At 41.1% G+C, this 25,521-nt stretch overlaps 1 protein-coding gene across 1 annotated transcript in view; it reads right to left on the bottom strand.

Annotated features, from left to right (window-relative positions):
* The window catches only part of ME1 (malic enzyme 1), a 173,782-nt gene that overhangs the window by 142,715 nt on the left and 5,546 nt on the right, over positions 1–25,521 (bottom strand). The window lies entirely within an intron of this gene.

Genomic DNA, 25,521 nt, shown 5'->3' with positions numbered 1-25,521 from the left:
CTTGAAACACATCATCCACTGGAAAAAATCTCCCAGCTTGGCAAGTTTTTAAAGCTGGAATCCTTAAATTACTGCGTTGAACCATAACTATTTAACAGCCCTCTGCAAAATGAATGCTTTTGTTTAAAGGCTTAAGCAAGTCTATTATTAGTAGTAGTTATAAAAATAAATAAATAAATAAACCTTCTAGATACTCTAACATTTCCCACATGTGGGAGAATGAGATGAGCAACATTTAAAAATTCCCAACCCTTCATATTTTAAAATAGGGACACAAGTTACAAAAGGTACATACAAAACTCCAATACACATGGCTAATTACAAAATTATCGATTTTCATGCACACAATCCACAACATTTACCGTGTTGCACATATAAACGTATTCTTGTTGAACTAAACAACTTCTTCCACAGACTGCAGTGGGTTTACATGGCGAGGTTTTGGTAGCAAGGAGCCATGGGGTGGCTTCTCTGAGAATTCAGAAGCTCCCCCATGATAAGGGCCCCGCTGCTGGCCAGAGCAGAGCCAGTAAGCGATGCTTTTTGCACCTCTGGGAGAGCAGATTGAAGAAAGGGAAAAAACTGCACAACAGCATCTGGGAGAGAGAGTGAGAAGCAGCCCTGAAGACCCCCAGGTGAGTGCAGCAGGAGGGCAGGAGGTGCTCCAGGCAGGCAGCAGCAGTTCCCCTGCGGGCTGTGCAGGGAGAGGCCCCTGGTGGAGCAGGCTGTCCCCCTGCAGCCCATGAGTCCCACATGGAGCAGATCTCCACGCTGCAGCCCCCCCATGGGTGGAGGAGCCCCCGGGGGAGCAGGTGGATGTGGCCTGGAGGAGGCTGCGGCCCATGGAGAGCCCCCTCAGGAGCAGGCCCCGGGCCGGAGCTGCAGCCCGTGGAGAGGAGCCCACGCAGGAGCAGGGGGTCTGGGGGGAGCTGCCCCCACCCGTGGGGGCCCCGTGCTGGAGCAGTTTGCTCCTGGGGGATGGACCCCGTGGGATGGAGCCGTGTGGGAGCAGTGCTTGAGGAGATGCTGCCTGTGGGCAGCCCCCGCAGGCTCAGTTGGGGAAGGACGGCATCCCGTGGGAGGGACCCCATGGGGAGCAGGGGCAAAGAGGGACCATGAGGGAGCGGGGGGGATGAAGAGTTAAGGACTGACCGCAGCCCCAATCCTCGTTCCCCTGCGCTGCTTGAGGGGAGGAGGTGGAAGAGGGTGGTGAATGTGGGGATGGTGACTTTAGTTTGCTTTTAGTTTCTCACTGCTCTAGTTTGCTAGTGATAGACAATAAATTTTACTGATCTCCCTACTCTGAGTCTGTTTTGCCTGTGACGATAACTGTTGAGTAATCTCACTGTCTTTATCTCAACCCTTTGAGCCCTTTGCTTCATATTTTCTCCCCCTTTCCCTTTGAGTGAGAGTGGCTGTGGTGGAGACTGGCTGCCCACCAGAGTAAAACCACCACGCAGGCTTACAAGATTTATCAAAGAAAAAAAAATCTACTGCAAACACCAAAAGCAAATTGCAGTTTTTTAGACTGCAAAGTAACTAGGTTCCACAGCTTTTGTTATTACCTATAGGTAATACCTATAGGTTTATTATCTATGATGGTGCTATGGCGTCTACTGTCTGTCATTTCTGCTGAGAGCTGTCAGTGACAGCTGTATTCAAGATCTGTTACCCAAAAGTGGGTCACCAGAACCTTCTGGCTGGATTCACATATTGCTACCACTTATTTTCCCATTTCCTTTCCCAGTGGATCTTGTGTTTATAAATGTGAAATTTGAATGCCCTTTCACTCTTTGCTTTAATTACACTGTTAAGGAAATCTGCCCATTCACAATCAAAAGCAGTCAACTTATCTCCTTCTACGAGGAATTCTCTTTCAGAGGAAATTCACAATCTTACTTTCAAAAATAAAGCTTTTGTTTGGTTGTTTCAGATTAACAACACCCCAAAGATTTCATCATACTTTCTAACCCATTCAAGTAAAACATATACCTAAAGAATTAGGTATCCTTATGTACACTTCCCTTCTAGTAAATCCACAACAGTTTTACACAAATCACCATTTGCATATTTGGTTAAAAAAAATAATGCTTATTTCCTTCTGCTCTCAAACTTCACAACAATTTGTACTGATTTCTGATGTATGATTTAAGATAAGAAAATTTTCAAAAAATGGATTTTTATCAATTCCATAAATAATACTGCAGTCATCTTGGGTAAAACAGTATCCAAGTAACAGAAAACACAGAAAACAGAAAACGATTATTAAACTCCTCTCCTTCCTACCACCCCCACAATCCCAACCACATACTGGGCTCTGAAATGTCAGACCAGCCACTGGTAATATCTACTTAGGCTGGCAGTATTTGGTAGGTAATTACCACTGGAGATGGAGCAGGTCTAGACTGGTTTCTATTTTATTTATTTATTTATTGTAGTTGTTTTTTCAGAGCTGGGTGCCAAAAAGCCCACGTTAACAAAAGACGCTTTCAAGGACCAACAGTCCTTTTGCCTTATATACACCCGTTCTTACAGTCATATATGTTAACTGAAAAATATTTAAATGTTCTTCTGCCCTCTGACAAGAGCACTCAGAAAACCCTTTCATTTACAATTTTGTATTTGTAGTGAACTGTCACGTCACTAAATACTTTCCTGGCAGTTTAAGTCCACAGGAAAGTAATTATAAGCTTCATTTCTGAACTGTTTGATCTAGAAAATCCTTTTGTCCTTAAGCTGATAAAAGGTGCACGAGAGACATAAAACCATGGATGACAAAACTTTTAACTAGTCTTTAGATAGCACTTGTAAAAACAGGCAGAAAAACGCTATCATGTCAGATGATGAAAGGCAGGGCAGCTATGAGAAAAAAGGGATTGCTGGGGTTCATTTCCCCTCATAGCATCTACCCCTGCATATACACAGCACTTTGGCTGTATTGAAGCGAAAACAGAGCGGTTGCTTTTAATCAGATCATCTGTTGTACTGTGTTCTCATGCATAAAACCAGCAAGTGCATATCCAACAGTCCCAATGATTCTTAGCTTATTAAGTCAGTTTTCATAGCTTCCTAGAAGTCAAGTGTCACTATTTTTAAGTATAAGCCAATTCGAGCAAAACTTTTTTAAAAACTACAGGAAAAAGGTTTAGATATTGTTTTAAGAGATGAAAAAAATATATAATTTAGGTAGCACTAAATCCAAGCCTCTACTATATGCATATAGTTCATGATAACCACAAATAAAATGGAATTATGCAGGAGGGAAAGGACTTTGGGAGGTCTCCCGGCCTAACCCCTAACTGAGCAAGGCCATCTCCATCCAGCTCTCAGAGGATGGAGATTCCACTTCTCTACAGGCAACCTACCACTCTGCCTGACCATCTTCATGGTAATTTTTTTTTTCTTCATATCTATTTGGAATTTCCCACATTCCAACTTGTCTGCCTTGCTTCTGACCATGCCACCATGAACCCACAGCTACACCATCCCATCACGTATTTGTGGACAGCAGCGAGGTCCTCTCTCGTCTGAACAAACCCTTTTTCCTCAGTCCCTCCTCACACACCTTGTGCTCCATCCCCCAGTCATCCTGGTGGCCCTCCACTGGACTAGCTCCAGCAAACCCACGTCTTGTGGTGGGGAGTCCCAAGCTGGATGCTGTACTCCAGGTGTAGCTTCATAGGTGCCATTTGGAGGGGAAGAATCACATCCCTTGACCTAGCTACACTCCAGCTGGCCAGCCCTCTTTACATTTTTTGTACAACCTTTTTTTTTGCTTCAAGTGGACACTGGTAACTCGCATGTAACTTCACCGTGCCTTTCTGCAGAGCTTTCTCTCCAAGTGCTTCCCAGCCTGTACACTGCATCAGTTATTCCACCCTAATTGCAGGGCTGTTCACTTGCCTTTGCTGAGCTTCATGAAGTTCCTGGCAGCCCATTTTTCCAGCCTTTCTACATCAGTTCGAATAGCAGCCTGCCCTCTAATGTATATAGTTCAGCTTGCTGATCGTGCAGCTTATTAATCAAGATGCTATCATCTTGCTTAATCACACAGCTTATTCATAAAGATGCTAAATTGTTCAACTCACCATGTTTTAACCATAATATTAATTCAGCTTTGTTCTACTTTTTAGCTTTGTTCTACTTCCCAGTGGAACAGGAAACATCAATTTAAGTAGAGCATAAAAGTATTGGTCTGAACCAAATACCTCTCAACACTGTTCTCACACAAGCAGAAGTCAAAACAAGCCAGAGGTAAATTGCTCCCCTGCAATATGCAGGGTTGCAGGATCACAGCCTAGTATAATTTTATCAGTTAGAAACCATCCTCCTTTTTAATTTGGATTTTGAGTGTTCTTTCAGTTTATCAAAATCTTCTAGTCACCCAAACTGTTGTTGTGTTTGTGTTTTTTTTTTTACTGCATTTTTTCCTCTAGTCACAAATGAGAAAAGGAACAAATTCCCTTCTCTCTTTCTAGGCTTTTTCCACTTTCTTGAGATTGGTTTTCTCTTATCTCCCCTGGACTTGGTCTGCACTTCTTACCTCTGCTACCCTGTGGTCCTTAACAGAATCTGCTGGATTTGGACTTTTTTTTTCTAAATCCAGATTTTTAGAAAGTGAAAGGATCAGTCTGAAATAATTCTTCAAAAAGACACACAAACACAAAAGATGTAGAAACATTTCTCCAAAGACAGTTGGAAGCATTTATTTTCACATTTTCATCTTGGAAAACGAGCAAGAGGCTCTAACAAATGCTTCCTCTTCTAACCACATCATTTTCTGGACAGAATCTAACAGCTCATTTGTTTCTCTGCTCAAGGGGTGAATATGCTTTGCAACAAAAGGAAATATAACAAATATCCGCTAATGTGGTACTGGCAGCTTTTCTGTTTATCTTGAACTGAACTTTTTCATTTTAAGATCATTTTTTATAGTAGCATCCACTGGATGTTCTATGGGAACCTTTCAGACAAGATTATGAAAGGTAGAAAGATTAATCTAATCTCACTTTCTCTAATTAGCAACCTCATTTAATTCATGGCTTAACATAAATGAAAGATCATCTCTTTTTCTTTGGACTGTCCTAAATACAGTTAATATTGTTTCTAACTTAGATCATAGAAATATTTATAGTACCAATAAGATTTTTTTTTTCTTTCAGCATTGCACAGATAATTAGAGACAGACAAATGTTTTTCCTTATTATTTCTAGTGTGTTTACTCATCCTACACTATTTGGCCATTTAGAAATAGTTTAAACTCCAGCCTTTTCAAGAAAGACATTGCTAGAGGGTTCATTTTTCACCTTGGACATTTCTTAATTAAAAAAAAAAAAAAAAAAAAAGCCAGTGGACATTGCAGCAACTTCGATGTGTACTGATTCTATGAGGCTCATCAAAATGCAAATATTCTGTTGTTAAACAGATGGATTTTTTGCAGTTCAGCAATTCTCCCCAGAGTGTTTGTCAATTGATTAATAGATTTCTAATGTACACCAAAAAGATTAATTCCATAAGGGATCATTTTCACTGGCACACAAAAAAGTTATTCAGAATCAAAATTTTTTTTTTTTTTTAAACACTGCAGATGGTAAAAAGTTACAGCAACGGGGGGAAGGAGAGAACCTTCTCTCTCATGTTGTATTTCAGCTTGAGCTCTTCACACACCAAGATCTGGAAGATGTCTATGCATGCTCTAAAAAGTGATCAATAGCACCTGACCCACCAAAACGGAGCCTTGTCCAACACAGGACCAGTCTCAGTAAAGCAACAGAGAAAGTTGTGTCAGCCTGGCTCAAGCGGAGGAAGACACAAACCCTGGCCAGATAGTTACGTGAGCAACCACGCCGATGTACGTGCAGCAGAAAGATGCTTTTGGTAGATTAGTTCACGTTGTCTAAGACAGTAGCAAAGCTCTGCCGACCAACAAATTCCTCCTGCAGGCATGCGTCCCAGCTCCATGCGAGGGCTCTGCAGGCACAGCTGCAACAGCAGAGGCTCTGCTGCAGCCCTATGTGTAATCGCCAGCCAGCTGTCCCTGAGAAAGCCTGCAACAGCAATTCTGCACATCATTGCCATAAAAAAAAGTATGCCTGGTTAAATAATTTCAGTCAATCTATCTTGTTTATGTTGAACAGTGCATGCAAGCAGTCCTTTAAAAACATGCACACACAGAAAACTGTTTCGGTCTGGTCGTTCATTTGTGACAAGTTTTATACCCAATAAAATGGAAACTAAGACATAACTCTGGTTAATATAGCACCAGGGCTGAAATTAAAAGTGGAGTGTTATTCCCCTTCCTGAGCAAGAGCAGATAGCAAGGGCACACGGGTCGTTTCTGAAGCGGGGAAAGGGAAAAGAGTAATCAGTCCGGCTACTTTCCAAGTAGAACATATTTACAAAAACTGAACCGTTCCAGTTCCTTGAATGAGGTGATTCTCACATGCACTTCATCAACTGTAGAATGTAGAAATTCAAGAGAAAACATAACTACTTTTTCAATAAGAAAGCTTTCTGGAATCCTCCCAGGCTCTGACATACTAGGAATGCTAAAGCATACTGTTCTTGTTCTGCCTTGCTTTCAAAATCTACCTCAAAATCCCTATCAAGACCTGCTCTATATCCTACAAATTAACCTTTTTATTTCTGTCAAGCCATCAGAGAGACTTATGTAACTGTCCAAAGACATTTTTCCAGGTGACACCCAAACAAAAGTTTAACTGTATAAGGAGTTTCTTCCAAGGTACACACACATCAGTGAACTGTAACAACAATTGGGGGAAATGTCACTGATGTAAATAAATAAAAATAGTATCCTGTGTTCTTTTCCAATACTTTCTAATACAATTCACAGAGAAGCTGTCCTATGGATGGTCTCATGGGTTAACAGAAGATGCTTTACCTAAAAAGCTGGTTCTTTTCTTTCCATTGCTACATTGTGCTGAAAGAAGCTTTAATGATTTGTTTGTTTGTTTTATGGGTTTTGTGCCTTGAACACATATACAGAAACAGGCATAAATGAGAGGAGCTGAAAACATCTTTCAAAGATAGTGAAATCAGGGAATGTCAGTGATGTACGTGCCTGTCAGCATGAGGAGCTGCAGCATGAATCGCATCCTTGCAGCAGGTCAGCAACGGGGAAGGCTGGGACAATCTGCCCCATATGAACATTAGCTCAGATTCCACTGCCTGCATCTTATTCCACATTAAACAGTACTGAGAGAGACTTTATAAGGTGCTACTAGTAGCTAACAGCATAAAGGCAGTTAGCTAAATTATTCCTTTTAATTATGGATATGAAATAGTACTTTAGTAAGACTACACAAGAATATAGCAGTAGGCATCCGACAGTATGAACAGCCAAGGGAATTTCAGCATTAGACCTTGTGACTGTATGTTACCTGCTCCATAAAAGCTCTTCTACTTTTTTTTTTCTTCCAGAGTTTGGAGTAAACACGGAGAAATGCATTGACCCAAAGATTATCTATCCGAAGTGATTAGATAAGAGGCAAGGAAATGAAGCTGAAAATATGCTTGCTAAGGGTTTAATACATACTGTACACACACACAAAAGTCTCAGGAAGGAAACAGAACAGCCAACTCTGCTTTTCTTGAAGCTGAAAAGAAACAAATGAGTGATTGCTGGCACCACCAAACTCTAACCCAGTCCTGAAGTCTCAGGATTCAAAGCAACTATGCATTGAACCACACTTGATTTTCAGAAAATTAGGTAAACTGAGTGCAGGAGAAATATTTTCATCTGTCAAAATCAGAGGACAAAACATTTTCATGGCTATGAAGAACTGGACCCTGCCTTCATATCCACACACATCCAGTAAGCACTGCTCCCAACCATCCAAGGTTTTCCCTGAAGTACTTCTATGCATAAGTGGAGAAGATACAAAACCATGTTGTACATAGGCTGGGCTACATGTCATTTTTTTACTCTTTCACTATTAGATTCTATAAGTAACATATTTCTACACCAAAATCTCTTGCATGGATTTAAAGCACAGCATTTATCTATATGCACTTAAAACATCGTATGAAACATTTTTACTTCAATCAAGGCTGATGGGACGTATAGAAGTGCTTCGACACAGATAACTAAAGGGCCTGAATTCCTTGTTTCTTTAATGATATATATAAGTTGCATGCGCTTTAGGTTTTTTGTTTGTAATGGGATGCATGCTTTTGAATCAAGTTTCTTGATTGTCCCCACTTTCTGTATTTGGCTCATATTATGGAACAGTCTCAAGAGCATTTGAACTGAATTCTTTTTGGATAAAAAGTAATTAGAAGATATGTTCCAGGAGTTCACCTAATATGCCCCAGCTGTTAGCAGGCATTTAGACCATAGGATCAAGCTACAGTTAGTCAAAAATTAGGAAAACAAGCAAGCAAAAATATCCAAATCTCTCCATTCCCATCAAAGAAAGAAACAAACATAGACAAGCGAGACCAAAAACCTCAAAAAAAAAACTTAAAAAATAAAAAACAGCAAACACACACAAAATATAATACCTCTTAAAAGAACTCCAAGTGGTTTTTAGAAGAGTTGAGCCTGAAGTTGTATACTGTGGTCATCTGGTTGACAGATTAGCACTGTTTGCTATTGAAAATACAGGTCATAGAGGGCAAAGTGTTTATTACTTGCTTAAAATTTGCAAATCTATTTATGTAAGCACACTAAAGATATAAGAGACTGGATTTGAAACTATTTCAACATGAGCATGGGGTACTGCAAGTGCTCTGCTTTTCTCTTCAAAAAAATACAGCAGAGAAAAATGTCACATTCTTTTTTGTGTTATACTTGTTATATTTCCACTGACACATTAACATCAGCAAGAATAATATGATTAAATTATTCTGAATTGTGCAGTCATAAAGAATTACACATGACTCAGAACAACTGCAAATTGAAAAAACAGCCTATAATTCCCAGGGCAGAAACAGCAGTAGATTTTGGTCTTCTCCCTAAAAAAAGGTTCCTGGTCAGTGGAGATTCTTAATAACCAAGATGCCTTGTGCTATTTCTACTCTATTATATTTGGTTAGGTCAAGTGCATCCCCAGTATCCTTTCTTTATCATTAGCCAAACTTTAAGGCTTCCACATTCATTCCTGTCTCTTGCAAGCTCCATAGCTAGTTACCTAGAGAATACGAGTTTCTTAGCTATTCACTGAGGTGTTTGAGACTGTAGAGCTCCAGACAACTTGAGCAGGCCAAGAGCACAGCAGGGAAAGTGAGTCAATGCCATGGAGATTGCTTTAAACCTTCTTTGAAGTTGATGGCACATTCGGCAAAGTCTCAGTGCAGTGGGACATGCTTTCCTTAGGAATCCAGGAGTAAAAGCACATAGGCATCCATGTCATGCCAGCTAGACATCCAGACTTCATTTTATCTGGTGTCATTCCATTCATACAAATTGCAGTATTTTGAAGTTGTCCCTGCTTTGAGCAGAAGGCTGGATCAGAAAAGTACCAAGGGTCCCTTCCAATCTAAATTATGCTGCGACTCTGTGCCTTAGTTTCCAGGCTTCTATTAGGGCATTAAATCTGCAGAGTATCTTTAAAAGAAGCTAAAAACAGATGGGAAAATAAGAGAACAAATGATTCCAGAAACCAGACACAGAAATCTAGCAAGATTAACACAAACTAAGTTCCCTTTTCCAAGTGAGAGAAATCAGTTATGACAGCAAGGCAGACCTACCCTTCTGCCTGGCTGGAAATCCCACCTGCAGCAACCTACCTGCAGGTAGCTAACTAATCATGTTTTAAGTATCTTTTGTTAGCTTTCATACTGGTTTATTTAGTAACAGATGTAGGACCTAACTTTACCAATTCATTCACCTGGAACAGATGACATCTTCGATCAGTTGGTGTGGAGGCTTTTCAAACCTTTCACCTACATGTCTCCTCTACAGCACACTTGTTTGTGGTTTCCAGTTTAGTTTCCATAAGCCAAAACCTCTGGGAGACCTGAACCACCACAAGGAAAGGGAAAACAACAGGGGTATGGAAAAAAAAAAATCGGCACAGTAATTTGCCCAGTAGACCCAACTAGGAGGTTTCTAACTTCTTAAACCAATTGCTTTTGGTTTACCTGCCAAAATATTTCCCAGTTTCTCAAAGAGCTGCTCTGGTTGTACTGTATTTTCTTTACAGACTGATTGATAGCTCTTTGAAAATTCCAGATAGCCACAGAGAAATAAGAGATAAAAGTTTTGTTTTAAACAGTACTTCAAAACTTGTACAATATTGCCAAAAGACTAGTATTCGATAGCTTGTGAGGTTGTGCATGTGCTATTTCTATGCGGATATTTCTTCTTCCTCCTGTTATTTGCATATGGAGAATATAAATGGTTAGCTGAATAACAGACAGAAAATTTTTATTGCAGTAGATACCAATGATAGTAACCAAGTTATCAGGCTGATAATCATCCTTGTTCTTTGAGTATCTACAATATAAGTCCCCAGATCACAGGCCCCTATTCTTATGGTAGACTTTAACCTCCTTGGCTTCTACTCAAAGGGCAACATGACATGACATGAACAAGCCAGGAGATTCCTGGAGAGTGTCAATGATAATACATAGATACTGGGTGAGCCAGCCAGGGGTGATGCAGAGCTGGCTCATTTCCCTCATCTTAAGCAAGGTTTTCAAAACTGGCACCCAAAAAAAACTTTTATTCAAGTCCCAAAATCCTTGTATTACAGTCTAGGTAAGTGGACAATTGGGTAGATTAAAATTTGCTGTTGCATGGTGGAGCTCTGAGGGAAGCGGGTAAGGGTTATACTCCACCTGGAGGCCATTAACAAATGGAGCACTGCAGGAGTCTGCAATGAGACCTGTCTTGTTTAACATCTTTGTTAGTGACCTGGAGAAGGCAATGGCAGGCACTCTCATCAAGTTTGCAGATGATACAAAATAGTGGGAACCATGGATACAGTCAAGAGCAAGGCTGCCATCCAAAGGATCTTAGCCTGGAGGAATGGGCTGACAGGAACATTATGAAATTCAACAAGGATAAATGTGAAGTTCTGCAACCTGGAAAAAAAAAAAAAAAAAAAAAAAAAAACAGTACAGGCTGCAATGGCACAAGCTGGTGACTGGCTGGCTGGTCAAGGAGCAGCTCTGTTGAAAAGCACCTGGTGGCCTTAGTAGACATCAAGCTAAAAACAAGCCACTACTATGCTCAGGCAGCAAGGAAGGCCAACTGTATTAACAGGAGCATACCGTACTAATAGGAGCACAGATGGAAGGGAGTGATCATCCTACTTTACCTGTCACTCATTAGACTGCTGTGATGGTTTTACTCAGGTAGGCAGCTGAGCTCCAGAACTGCTCTCTCAATCCCAATCCCCCTCCTCAAAGGGAAAGGGAGAGGAAATACAATAAGAAGGGCTCAAGGGTTGAGATAAGGACAGAGAGATCACTCAGCAATTATTGTCACAGGCAGAACAGATAGCATAGGGAGATTAGAGAAATCATTACCTACTACTAACAAGCTAGAGAAGTGAGAAACAAAGGAAAAAAATAAAAAAACTTCCCGCCCCATCCACCCTCTTCTACATCCTCCCCTCAAGCAGTGCAGGGTAATGGGGGCTGCGGTCAGTCCCTGAAGCTTCATCTCCACCACTCCCTCATGGTCACTCCCTGCCCACAGTTGCTCACCATGGGGTCCCTCCCACGGGATGCCGTCCTTCCCCAGCTGAGCCTGTGGGGGCTGCCCACAGGCAGCAGCTCCTCAAGCACTGCTCCCACATGGCTCCGTCCCACAGGGTCCATCCCCCAGGAGCAAACTGCTCCAGCACGGGGCCCCCACGGGTGGGGGCAGCTCCCCCCAGACCCCCTGCTCCTGCGTGGGCTCCTCTCCACGGGCTGCAGCTCCGGCCCGGGGCCTGCTCCTGCGGGGGCTCTCCATGGGCCGCAGCCTCCTCCAGGCCACATCCACCTGCTCCATGTGGGCTCCTCCACCCATGGGGGGGCTGCAGCGTGGAGATCTGCTCCATGTGGGACCCATGGGCTGCAGGGGGACAGCCTGCTCCACCAGGGGCCTCTCCCTGCACAGCCCGCAGGGGAACTGCTGCCTGCCTGGAGCACCTCCTGCCCTCCTGCTGCACCGACCTTGGGGGCTGCAGGGCTGCTTCTGACTCCTCACTCTCCCAGATGCTGTTCTGCAGCAGTGTGTTTTTTGTTTTTTTCCTTTCTTAAATGTGCTCTCACAGAGGCACAAACAACATCACTGCTGACCCACCTCTGGTCAGCAGCAGGTCCCTTTGGGCTGGCTGAAACTGGCCCTTATCTAACACAGGGCACCTTCCGGATTCTTCTCACAGAGGCCACCCCTGCAGTCCACTGCTACCAAAACCTTGCCAGATATACCCAATACAACTGCATCCATAGAATCCAGCTTTGGGTCCCCAATGCAAAAAAAGGCATCAATAAACTGGAGGGTCTTCAGTAAAGGACCACCAAGACGATAAGAGACTGCAGCACTTCCCCTGTAAAGGAACTGGGCTTGTTCAGCCTGGAGAAGGGGGACCTAACAGCAGCCTTCCAGTAACACTGAGGAGGCTATCAAGAGACAACAAGCATAAGATGAAACAAGAGAGGCTTAGAATGGATATAAGGAAAAAAGTTCCCCACGAGCACAAACACACAGGTTTCCCAGAGCAGTTTCGCAGTCTCCATCCTTACTGGTTTTCAAGACAGGACACAACATGGCCCTGAGCAATCCGTTCTGACTCCACAGCTGACTCGCCTGGATCAGACTACAGACCTCCTGAGGTCCCTTCTGACAGCTCTTACCCTGTGGTTTTAAAACAATATCCCATTCACATTCCCAGTGATGCTATTATAAGCTCCATCTTCTAAGTAGCCCTCAGACAGCCATTCAGATAGCCGTCTTCATAGTTTTAGAAAAAAAAATGCATAATTTCAAAAAGCATTATAGTATTTAGCACCACAGCCATTGTAAATAAATATCTAACACTCTGGAATAGCAGTTACTTTCATTTCAAATGGTTTGTGTTATTATTGTTGCTAATATTCCTCTTTGAGTCAGGCAAGGGAAAAAAATGAATACGCACTGAAGTTGGTTTCACACGTCTGTGTAAGCCAGCTGAATCTGGGCCAAAGCATTGGAAAAGCTTATTGACATAGGCCAATTGCAGTGCAATAAACATACACAAACAATTCTTCCACAAAATCAAACTAACATGCTTTGACAAAACTTACTAGACAGATAAAATGTCAGAACACAGACGAAAATGGGTAGTTTCAGTCATAGCAAGAGCTTATAAAATACATGACTCTTTGCAAGTCCCTTAGCATGGAAAACTAAAGGAGAAGGAGTAATTTTGTTTAGAAGGCATTCTTTTAAAACCCATGACATGCTCTTGTGATTAGAGTACTTCTGTCCCATATGCTGCATCTGACAAAACCTCTCAATTGTTAACTTGCCTTTCCTTTAACTATTCATTTCCACGCATAGAGTGGAGAAGCAGCATACATGATATAGAAAGGCTGAGGCTCTCTTCACACCATGATTCCAAAGAAGTTTCTAGCCAGCACAGATTCTGCTCATGCAAACATGAATTTGGTGTTGCAAACCATAATTCATTTGCCTACAACGTGTATCATCAACAGAAAAAAGGACAAGGCAGGTAGGAAAACTCGTGTTAGTCACACAACCTCCAACCCAAATTGAATTTCTCACAGTGCTAGTACTTAGACTCCAACACCCATGGGACCAAAATGAGATTAACAAGATTTATCTTTTAGTTACAAGATTTACTGTGGATAACACATCCACAGAATGCAGATCAGAATCAGCATAGCAGATCCAGCTTCAGTTTTCTACAGCCATATGGGTGACTACTGAATTATTGTTGTTCTCCACATAGCAGCTTCACATTTATGAAGTAATAAAGTGTAAGTAAAAATGCAAGTACAAAATAAATGCAGGTGTGGGGTTTTTTTTGGTGGTGGTAGTGTGTTCTGTTGTTTTTTCTTTTGTTTTTAATGTATGTGTCACATTTCCTCATAGTATCTGAGGGGTCATTTCTATGTATTTAAGTAAAAAGATGCAAGTATGTATTTCCAGTGCCAAAAAATGCTATCATTGTATACTTTGAGAGTTTCACTGCTGGCAATTTGGAGCACAGCCAGACAAGCACCTTTCTGTAGACACTTATGTAATTAAGTATTTTTAGTATTAGGTTCACAGATAATAATTAATGAAGTGCACTTTCTGGTCACTGTTGAAATCCTGGAATAGAAAAAAAGGTATCTGTTTTAAAATAACAGGTTGTTACAAAATATGGGAGGATTAAGACCCTGATCAAGTTATCTTTTAAATAAAATCTTATTTTGTCGAATATTTACTCTCCAGAACCATAATTTCTGAGAATGTCATCACAAATATATAAAAAGAAAGTGTAGCTCCTTCTGTTCAGACAACACACACATATTGCGTTGTTTCAGCACATTTGAAAAAAGGAAAGAAAGTAAAAAATATATTTCATAATCACATGAATTTAAGTCCTAGAAACATGAATTCTACCTTCTTGAAGAAATTAATTTCCACTGAGTTAGAAACTACTAAGTAGTGGTTAGCTGTCTATATTGATCTGTGCTTACTCGTGCATTCAGCTCATAAATACTGAATAGTTTCTCACATCTTCCCCCAACTCAACTGGAATGGATGCAACCCTTACCAGCGTTGCCCAGGACCAGAAGGCTCAGAGAAGGCAGCCAAGGGTCAGCTAGCACTTCATCTAATTGGAACTAATCTGTATGTGGCACAGCCTGGCATGAAGCCAGGAGCAGGTTTAGCTACACAGATGGATGATTTTTTTCCTGCCTATTCAGATCTTCCTTTTCCCTCCGAGCGTTCAGGATTGGCCATGATTTGCAGTCCTATTTAATAAATTTCCATGTATCTAGCAAACTGTATTTGCAGCAGACTGCACATCCACTAATACATCCTCTGTGTAACTGCAACACGGCAGTAGGTAGAAGGACACGGACAAAATATACCTGAACTATACAGATTAGACATGGATCTACTTAGATATGACTTTTTAAAAAAATAGTAGCCTTCTGGCTGAAATTATAAGACAATTTATTCTATAAAAGAAAAATAACGTTGTAAATAGAAGCTAGGGTATAATATTACACAAGACCACGTGACTAAGCATTATCTAAGAAGACTGATTATAAACAGTTTGGACTTGCTCTGCTTTAAACCAAAAGTTACTTGAATTCCTACTAGACTAGTTATTTTAGCACATTTTGGGATTCTTTGCATTTGTTAAAATATAAATAAAATCATTTGTGCAGCAGAGAACAAAAAGATTATAAAAACATACAACATGCTTAGTTATAAGACATGAACAAACAGGAGAATGAAGCACGGTGTTTTCATGTACTTTTTGAGGCTGGGATAAGAAAAAGGTTTTTCCTACAATAGCACAGGAAGGTATGAGAACAGTGGAACTCCCAGGAAGATGATGATTTCAATACAAGCTTTACCTCACAATACCAAGTACTTCGTACTGCTATTCATTCTCAAAAATTCTCAAATGCTGCTTGCCTTTTCAGATGAGAAAACTGAATTACTGACCTAGTTTCCAGTTCAGTGCCCAACCTACTACAATATTTTGTCTCTCTTGCAGAAGTAGATCTCACTAATTAAAGAGGAAGAAATGTACATGCCCATACTCATTAAATAGCCCTGAAGTTTGTGAAGTATGACAAAGAAAGCTTCAATCATATGCTGAAAGATTCGTGAAACACACCTCAAAGCAAACCACACTGTTAGTCACACACTCTGTTTGAACTGCTGGTGGAAGGAACATTATGACAAATAAACTTACTTTCTCATATTCACCTATTCTTACATGTTTATCTGCTACATCTTTACTGCAGAATAATAGAGGACTCAGAGACAAACTACATGGGAGGAAGAAGTTTAGGAAATAGCCTTAGTTCAAAGGGTATATCTCTTTACCCTACAGATTTTTTTTTTTTTGGTAAGAATTACACCTTAGAAGGACGCACTCACTTTTCACTTTCTATTTTGAGTTTACCCATTTATTCTAAGAAGCCCGAGAGCTTGGTACTTCAAACAGTGTTCGTCTGCAGCCTGGCAGAAGAGCTGAGGCTCCAGTTTCATGCAGACTCCTGACCTGGAACACTTTTGTTCTGCTGGCAAGCCCAATGCCAGCGGCTACAAGGCAAAGTAGGACTGGTTGTTTCCCCAGGTGAGATGCAAAATGAGATGTTCTACTTTTCCTGAGCTTAGATAAAGTGTTGCTTTCAAGCAGCTGCTGAGGGTGTGTGGTGAAAGCTGCCTTCAAAGCAGAAAAAAGCAGTACAGCAGGTAAGTTACCCTTTCTAATACCTGTTTATACAGAGGCAATGAATATATTTATTCTCATCTCCAATTGATATATTTAGCCCTTCCACTGCAAAGTTTTAAAACTAAGAAATAATTTGTGTGCTGTAAGCAAAGTAAAAGATATTTCAGAATTAGCAAGCTACTTTAAGGCGCATTCCTTATTTCTATAGTTGACCCTTAAATGACCTACTAAATAGATGACCATTACAAATCCACTGTCACATGAGCAAGAAGAGGCTTTATCCGGCTTCTGCTTAGAGAAGGCAATGCAGCTGATAAACCTCATCCTCAGAGAATTTCATATGTAACCTTGTCTTAACAAAAAGCAACACGAAAAAAAAAAAGATGAACCACATTGCTTTCATTCTGTCCAAAGTCTATATGAATTGTATTCCTTAAAGAAGAAAAACAGCAGACGTCTTCATGTCTAGAACTCTGTTAAAAATTGTACTACCTTGAGCTTTTTCTTATATGCAAGTTATGTATAAAAATAATAAACCCAAGTTCACTGACTTCATGAACAGATGTTTGTTACACACAAACTCTAGTAGGTTTATGTGAAGACCTTGAATGCACTGTGCAGAGGTGAAGCCAAAGCCAAATAACAGCAGAACACCAGCTCTCCTTCACCAGGCCCAAAAGTTTTAGAGGAAGCCTGTAAAATGACACCTACATTTGGCAGCCACACAAAAACAAGGACTCTGGTAAGAAGATGCTGCAAAGGGGGCACCGCTGAGCTTTGAAGTCCTCGTTTGACAGCAGCGACCCTCAACATCCCAAGAACAGAGCTGTGTTAGAATTAGACCAATGTCCTGTTGGGATCAAGACAAAAACAAGGTAAGAATTTCCAAGAAAGACAGGGAATGAAGATTTCAAGCAGTCACCTAAAATATAACATCTCAAAAAGAATCATAGAATCATAGAATATCCTGAGTTGGAAGGGACCCTTAATCACAGAATCACAGAATTTCTAGGTTGGAAGAGACCTCAAGATCATCGAGTCCAACCTCTAACCTAACACTAACAGTCCCCACTAAACCATATCCCTAAGCTCTACATCTAAACGTCTTTTGAAGACTTCCAGGGATGGTGACTCCACCACCTCCCTGGGCAGCCTGTTCCAATGCCTCACAACCCTTTCAGTAAAGAAGCTCTTCCTAACATCTAACCTAAAACTCCCCTGGTGCAACTTTAGCCCGTTCCCCCTCGTCCTGTCACCAGGCACGTGGGAGAACAGGCCAACCCCCACCTCGCTACAGCCTCCTTTAAGGTATCTGTAGAGAGCAATAAGGTCGCCCCTGAGCCTCCTCTTCTCCAGGCTGAACAAGCCCAGCTCCCTCAGCCGCTCCTCGTAGGACTTGTTCTCCAGGCCCCTCACCAGCTTCGTCGCCCTTCTTTGGACCCGCTCAAGCACCTCGATGTCCTTCTTGTAGCGAGGGGCCCAAAACTGAACACAGTACTCGAGGTGCGGCCTCACCAGAGCCGAGTACAGGGGGACGATCACCTCCCTAGCCCTGCTGGTCACGCTGTTTCTGATACAAGCCAGGATGCCGTTGGCCTTCTTGGCCACCTGAGCACACTGCTGGCTCATATTCAGCCGACTGTCCACCATCACTCCCAGGTCCTTCTCTGCCTGGCAGCTCTCCAACCACTCATCTCCCAGCCTGTAGCTCTGCTTGGGGTTATTGCGCCCCAGGTGCAGGACCCGGCACTTGGCCTTGTTAAACTTAAGGATCATCAAGTCCAACTCTTGACACCGCACAGGTCTACCCAAAAGTTCAGACCATGTGACTAAGTGCACAGTCCAATCTCTTCTTAAATTCAGACAGGCTCGGTGCAGTGACCACTTCCCTGGGGAGCCTGTTCCAGTGTGCAACCACCCTCTCTGTGAAGAACCCCCTCCTGATGTCAAGCCTAAATTTCCCCTGCCTCAGCTTAACCCCGTTCCCGTGGGTCCTGTCGCTGGTGTTAATGGAGAAAAGGTCTCCTGCCTCTCGACACCCCCTTACGAGGAAGAATTAAAAGCCTGGGTGGAAGGAGGAATGCACAGTTGCAAGACCTCAGTTCTGAAGAAGGTCCAAGAACCTGAATCCCAGGACTGGCAGAAGGCTGTTCCTCCCTGGGCACTTGCTCCTTTAAGACCATGGATATGCGAGAGACTTTTAACAATTCCTTATGCCTGCGTAACACCAAAGCTACATAATCCTAGTGTCTTTAAGGAATTACTCCAACTACTGCTGAAACACACAATCGTGAGTTTGAAATGTATTTTCATAGTAACTTCAGTTTGTGTATAAATAGCAACAGATAAATTCATATTCCAATAACCAGTATCATGAAATCCAACAAGGATTTTATTCCATGGATTTATCACGGACTTGCCAGCATTAATATTCCTTATTCTGTACTTGAATGAATCTTAAAATGTCTTTTTTCAGCTAATAAATTACTCTTTTACTCTATATACAGAAACTCAGTTGTAATTTCAACAACTTGAATAATAGCAAAAAATACCTGCAAAGTCTTGGAACTTTTATTTAAGAACTATACACTAAATCAGCAATCATCTTCAGTTCTTTAACATTCAAAACAAACAAAAAAAAGACACGAAAAGTACATTAGATATATCAGTTCTTCATAGACATCATGATAAAAATCTCTGAAAGAAATTAAATTTCTTCTACTAAAGCAGATCTATTTGTTACTAGCCCCCATATATTGTGGTGTACTTTCCCCTCAGATTTTTGTGAGGAGAAAAATAGAGTTAGAAAAGGCAAAGCAAAAGTGAGTGTTCACAACCTGTGCTAAGCGTTCCAAAATATAAATTAATGCCTGACCTTTGTCACAGCATATTTTATAGGTACATACAACAGTTTTTATTCACTTCCATGCTTCTGAAATCTTGTGCTAAGAAACTACTGTATCGTTACTTACGCATTTTAGCTCTATTTTCTTAGAACTTAAGAAATTTGTGTCTAATTCTATCACAAATGCAACAATAAAGAGCTGTAATGTGCTTCTGCAAACTGAAACATAGAAAATGCAAAGTCTGGAAATGTGGAGTTTCAGTTTAAAGGTCTCTCCCAGTTGGGCTTGTGAACGGGTTTACCCTTTAAAAAGTGCATGGAGGTACCAAAAATCATGTTCACTATCACTTGCTGTATGATCAAAAACTTCTGACATATACTTACTTGAAGTATACTAACAACACACTCCTGAGAGGAGAATTTATTTTTTTTTTTTAACACAAAGCAGCATTTCCTTAAAACATCCCTACTCTCTCATTTCCATTCAAGGCTGAACAGGGACAAGAAAATAAGCTAACCAAGTCTTTCTCGAGGCTTATTCTAATCATTCTCATGTCTTCAAATGGAAGAAGTATCACCTAGAGCAACTATTTTGGTGGTGGGATGGCAAAAAAATTACTGTCTCCAACTGAAGACAGTAATAACTTGCCTATAGGTGCTCATGAACTGTATAACAGCTTTCTTATTAGGTTCCTTTGCAGTAAAATACTGCATTTTAACACCTCATATTTTTAACCTATGTTTATTACCTAGATAGTATTCTCTCCAGATATTAAGGAGAGACAGAGTGGAGAAGTGTGTGTGTGTAAGGAACAAAGATGCAATACCTTTACAAAGGTACTAACATAAAGAGACTTTCCCTGCATCAGGTGCACCTCTCCTGCCCAACCTCTCCAAAAAAACATTTTATAGGACTTGAGGAGATTCAAGGCAGATCAACTTTCAGTGCCTTGAAGATTCAGGTCTGTATGACTTTAGCACTACAGTATTCTCCCATTTTGACTTCTGGCTGTAACTACTGAGCTCATTTGTACTTCTTAGATAAAGACATTTTACTGCCTCTTTTGTAAATACACCTCCACATACAAATCTGCTAAGATCAGATACCTGCAGAAAGAAATCCAATAAGTCAGATAGAGGTTATTACTGAAAATATTACAATATACTTCGTCATCACAACTATGCACTTACCACCAATAATGATTTAAGGCAAAGACTTTTTTAAAAAGTCATTAGTGAAAGCCAAAATTATTTTTTGCCTTTATAGAAAGGGGAATGACATACTTCATAACAATTATTGTTCTTCTGAAGAAAGCAGTGATACTATACTATCATATCTCCACGCCAAAAGCAAACTTGAAAATGTATCACTCACAGGGGATAAGAGGAAGAAAGCTAATCTGTGGTATCTCATCTGAACCAGGTGCAAAAATCACAGCATGTCCTCCATTACAAAGATATGCACTATCCATGAATAAGACAGATGGATCTAAAATACAAATTCAGAACTGAAGACTGAGTGCATTTAAACAAAGTTGAACCAAAGGTGTTTGTAATTTTTCAGATTACTTGTAGGGACATTTATTTTACGACTACACAAGAGAAAGAGGCAGATTAGTGACTACAGCTTTAATACTAATTTAATTATTAAAGAATAAACAGTTTTTATAAGCTAGAAACAGGTACTGGCTGCTGCTTGAACAGTAAAGTAAGCAAAACCTAAGCATAAACATGCAATGATAAAATTCATTTGCTGCTCTATGCCTCTTACATTTTAAGAGCAAACCAGTGATGAGTTAGCTTTCTGAACTTATATAACAGACAAGCATGTCCTGACATACTTCCAAAAGTCACAACTATTCAAATCGTAAGACAATTATGATGGATTTTTCAGTGCTACATTATGTATTCCTTATGCATATAGAAAGTGTTTACTCTGCACTTCCTCTGCTTCCTCTACATTGTAAACAACCTCCAGGAGTATTGTGTTTCACACAGGAATAGGCACTAACAGTATCCAAGTAAACTACAGATACTGATTTCAACAGAAAGTACGCAGTGCTTGCAAGAAATGTCTCCAGGGTGCCCTGTGACCTCCTCCTTCTTCTAAGTCAGGATTTTTGCTTCCTGAATTATGCAACACATTACATTAGCAAAGCTTAAACTTTGATAAGACCAAAACTTGTTTTGTTATGCATACAGTTCAGGGGTTTTCTATTAACTTAAACCGTAAATTCGTGAAGTTTTAATATGGTTGATACAACCACCATTTACTTCTGAATTAAAGGTATAATGCTAGTTATAAAAGTGGTATTAAGGGAGAGGAAGGGAAAGGAGTGACTGACATAAAAGTTCAATCTGTGACAGCTAGATGGGGTGAATAACAAAAATGATTCAACAATAGTTTGACACTTTTTTGAAGTAACAGATGGTTTCTTGTACCTTTCTTGACTTCATAAATGACTTAGTTTGTTGTTTGTGTTGTGGTTTTTTGTTTTTGTTTTTTTTTTTTTTTTAAGTGGAAAGATTCACGGCATGTTCCACACAGAGCTTGTGCAGTAGCAGTTCCAGAAGCACAAGTCAATGGATATAGGACACCCACAACAAATACCATGTCTTAAAGCATGGGATAAGGTCAGTTTCTCATGTCTGCAAACCCTGCTAGGAAGCAGTGTTGCTGACAATGCGCTATACCCCAGATCCCCTCCTACATTTATTCCAGTACATCAGTGCTCAAAATTACCCTAAGCACTGGGCTGCAACTGCCCTTAATAGCAGGCTGTCTGTACAGCCCCAGCACTGATCTGGAGTGAGAACAAGGTCTGTTCACACAGGCAGAGGGAATGAAGCCGCTCTGCCCTGTGCAGAAGGGGTGTCCTATGCTGCCACTTGGCCTCAGAGCCTCTCCTGGGGGCATCTGGTTTATGCCAGCAGAGATGAAGCCTGTATACCCACTTCTACGTAAGCTAACTGTGGGTGGTCACAGGGCATCTTCTCAAATCCGTGTCTTTCTTAGCGATATGATAGCTTTGGATTTCATAAAGCTTCCTGCTGAAGACAGGTAAGTATTTATGTTCTGAAGCCGTAGGACTGAGCCTTCCAGTAACTTGGTAACTTGACTGGAAGAGTCTTTTTAAAAGTTCATAAATCAGCACCTTTTAAACAAACATCAGGTATATATATACACTACTGTAATCAAATAAACCAGTGTTTATGGAAAATCCAGCTTAATTTATGTCCATTTACAATATATCTGATGCTTGAGACGTCTCAGTACAACTACGACACCACAGCAAACACAGGATGAAAAATACACACAGCTCTTCGTATTTGGCTCCATGTACTCAAGCCTTGTTGACGGGCATGTAGGCACATCTCTGGGTCAGAAGTTCACAGGTACTTGTCCCAACGGGGCAGATCTAACTCAGCGCTGAGTGACGAGGACGGATACATGAACACAAATGGATGCCCATTATTCACCAGCTGACATTTACCAGATGTCAGTTTCTTCCTGACACTACACCTGAGCAGAGGGAATGCAACCAGCCTGCTCATATTCTTTAAAAGCTGCCCAACGCTACAGTACAACAAAATTAAAAGAGAAAACCCCACAGGTTTCAGCACATGCTAAATGTTTAACTCCTAGGAATGCACACAAAACACAATGTATTTGTTCTTTGTTTCAGATACAGGGCAGTGCAGACCATCCTGTGCATACAGGCACAGGAAACCAACAGTGCTCTTCTTTCTATTCTTTTCCCTTTTCACACTATTCTTCCAGCCACAGGGCTCTCTGGCACCAACGTACATTTAGTTCAGACAGGGAAGCACAAAGGACACCTTACAAGAACTCTTCAGGTTTGCAGGGAGCACAAGCCACTTGCTACTGTGGATGCAATCTTAGAATCATGTTTTCCAGCAAATACCTCTTTTGAAACTTCTTCAAAAGAACTATTCCACCATAAAGTTCTCTAATGAGCTGGAAAATCCTACAAAACAGACCTATTTGAAGGGTATCAATACTCTGTTCTGCACCATCATCAGTAACATAGCACTACGGCAGACAGCCCCTGCCACTTAGGTGTCAGAACCAGGAGCAAAGAGACCTTCAGCATGAAATCAACTGCTACAGGCCTGGGCTGCAGCCACCACGAACAAGTTATGCACCAAATGCACAGCTTACTTCTGAACCACTGAGCAGGCAAAGGAGGAAAGGGAAAGGTATAACACAGCAAAGAACGCACATGCATGGGTACTGAAGCACCAAGTGCTTTTTAACTTGGGGTCACAGGTTAACAAAAAGCATCGCCATCACACACGTTTCACTTCCTTCTCCCCTCAGAGAGGGAAGCAGGGCAGGAGGAGAGAAGTTTGTGCCTACCACAGCTGTAAATTCTGCCTTTTTCAGAGACAGCTCAGTATGAATGACTGACGCAGCAGAAATTAATACATGGAGTGAAAAATGCAAAATAAGTACTTATATACCCTGAGACATGCTTTCTCCAGAAAGCACAAATAATCTTTTCAAGGTATTTTACCTAGACAAAAGTACAATTTCTCAGCAAGCTCTTATCCTACTTATTATAAGCATTCAACAATTAAATCAAAACCTAGTATAGAAAACCACATTTAACCTGTTTTACATATATAAATCCTGTTTGTAAGGTGCTTTATGCCAAGATTGCTTCTATTCAAGAAGTTTAAAGAAAAAAGGTTGAATTTGTTTGCTTGTTTTCAATCACTAAACTTTACAAGAAAAGTATACAACCAAAAAGTATGTTTAATGCCTGAAACAGCTTCACAGCAAAGCAATTCTGTGTTTCTGTGACTACTCATACCAGCTTTCAGTCGCTAGCAGCTTACTGCTATATAGCTTACTACATAGCAGCTTCCCATTTATTTTATTTGCTTTTAATTCAAGTCACAGAACTTTGTTCCCACCACGCTGCCTCAGCATTCTGTTCCATAAATGCAAGCAAAGAACCGGAGGCCAACAGAAAGAAGAGGATACAATACTAACCACAGCAACTTACCTACTTAGTCAGGAGCAAAAACACTAGGAGGCAATGAGTACTGTAGGGTGTACACATCAAATAGAATATGATGGAAAAATAACCTGACTGAAATGCTTTCTGCTTTTCCCCAAAGACTTCTTCCTTATTAACAGATTGTTCTCTGTCTACTGTAGGCACCTTATTTCCCCTTAAATGAAATACTCTAGTGCAAACCAGCAAGGTGTACTACAAAGGGCATTGTGAAAAGCTTTGGCTGTATTAAGTATCTATCAACTAAATTGACTATCAGAACAAAGTATATGTACTTGAACAGATTTTATGAAGCTTTCTGGAGTTACCCCAAAGGTACCCTACCCCTCTTTTCCATTTTTATTTTTTTTAACGTAACACGTCACATTTACACATGTGCACCTTTCAAAGACTTCTTTGTACCCTTACATTCACCAATTCCTTACCTCTCCTTTGGTAACATCTATCTACCTTTCTCCTCCCAAAACCAATCTCCAGCAAAAAAGGGCCAGGCTCTGTCCTGCTCAGCTGTCTGTGCTATCTCACCTTCTAGCACAGGCTCTTTAAAGCAGAAGCTATGGTGGGAAAAAAACACTTCAAATGCTAGCAGGGCTTCTGCCTTAGTATTTCTAGTCTCTAGGTTCATCCTGAAGAACTGCACCTCTGGCCCTGGTCGGCAGCTTGCTCTGACAGGTAAGCCTGGTCTCCCTCAGGGCTGCTGCAGCTGCTCAAAGAGCCCTCCACGCAGCTCCATTCGGCTGCAGAAGGAAAGACAGGGTGAGAGATAAGGAGGCATCACACAGCCAGCTCACTCTTCTTATGCAGAGCTCACCCCTGCAAAACCCAAAACAGAATGGAAGGCTCTTCTCCACAGCATCCTCCTTCAACAGTGGCCTAAAGAATGAAAGGATGGGGTATGTTTTCAGTTTTCCTTCCTCAGCACATCCTACCAATATGTGACCTAGGAAATTACGTTTCTTCTTTCCCTCAGAATTTAAGAAAGAAAAATTCCCCTAGGTCTCAACCATCCCTCACTCCCAGACCACCCTCCCTGTATCCCAGCAGAGGGGCTGTCTCTCACACGCCAAGTTGTTCTGCTCAGATGAGGAGGATCTCCTTGTAACTCACGTAAGGCAGCCACCACAAGCTGTCCCTGCCCCAAAATTATAGTGTAGTACTGCAGGGTGTAATGGCAGCGATGGGAAGTTACCCGTATTTGAATGCATAAAAGGTTGCTTGTGCAGGACAAACCTGTCTTAAAATAAGAGAGCAAGAGAGGTAG

The sequence above is a fragment of the Anas platyrhynchos genome, chromosome 3 (genome assembly GCF_047663525.1).
Source record: "Anas platyrhynchos isolate ZD024472 breed Pekin duck chromosome 3, IASCAAS_PekinDuck_T2T, whole genome shotgun sequence".
In the NCBI taxonomy this organism is placed as follows: Eukaryota; Metazoa; Chordata; class Aves; order Anseriformes; family Anatidae; genus Anas; species Anas platyrhynchos.
This window is presented reverse-complemented; position numbering and strand designations above follow the sequence as displayed.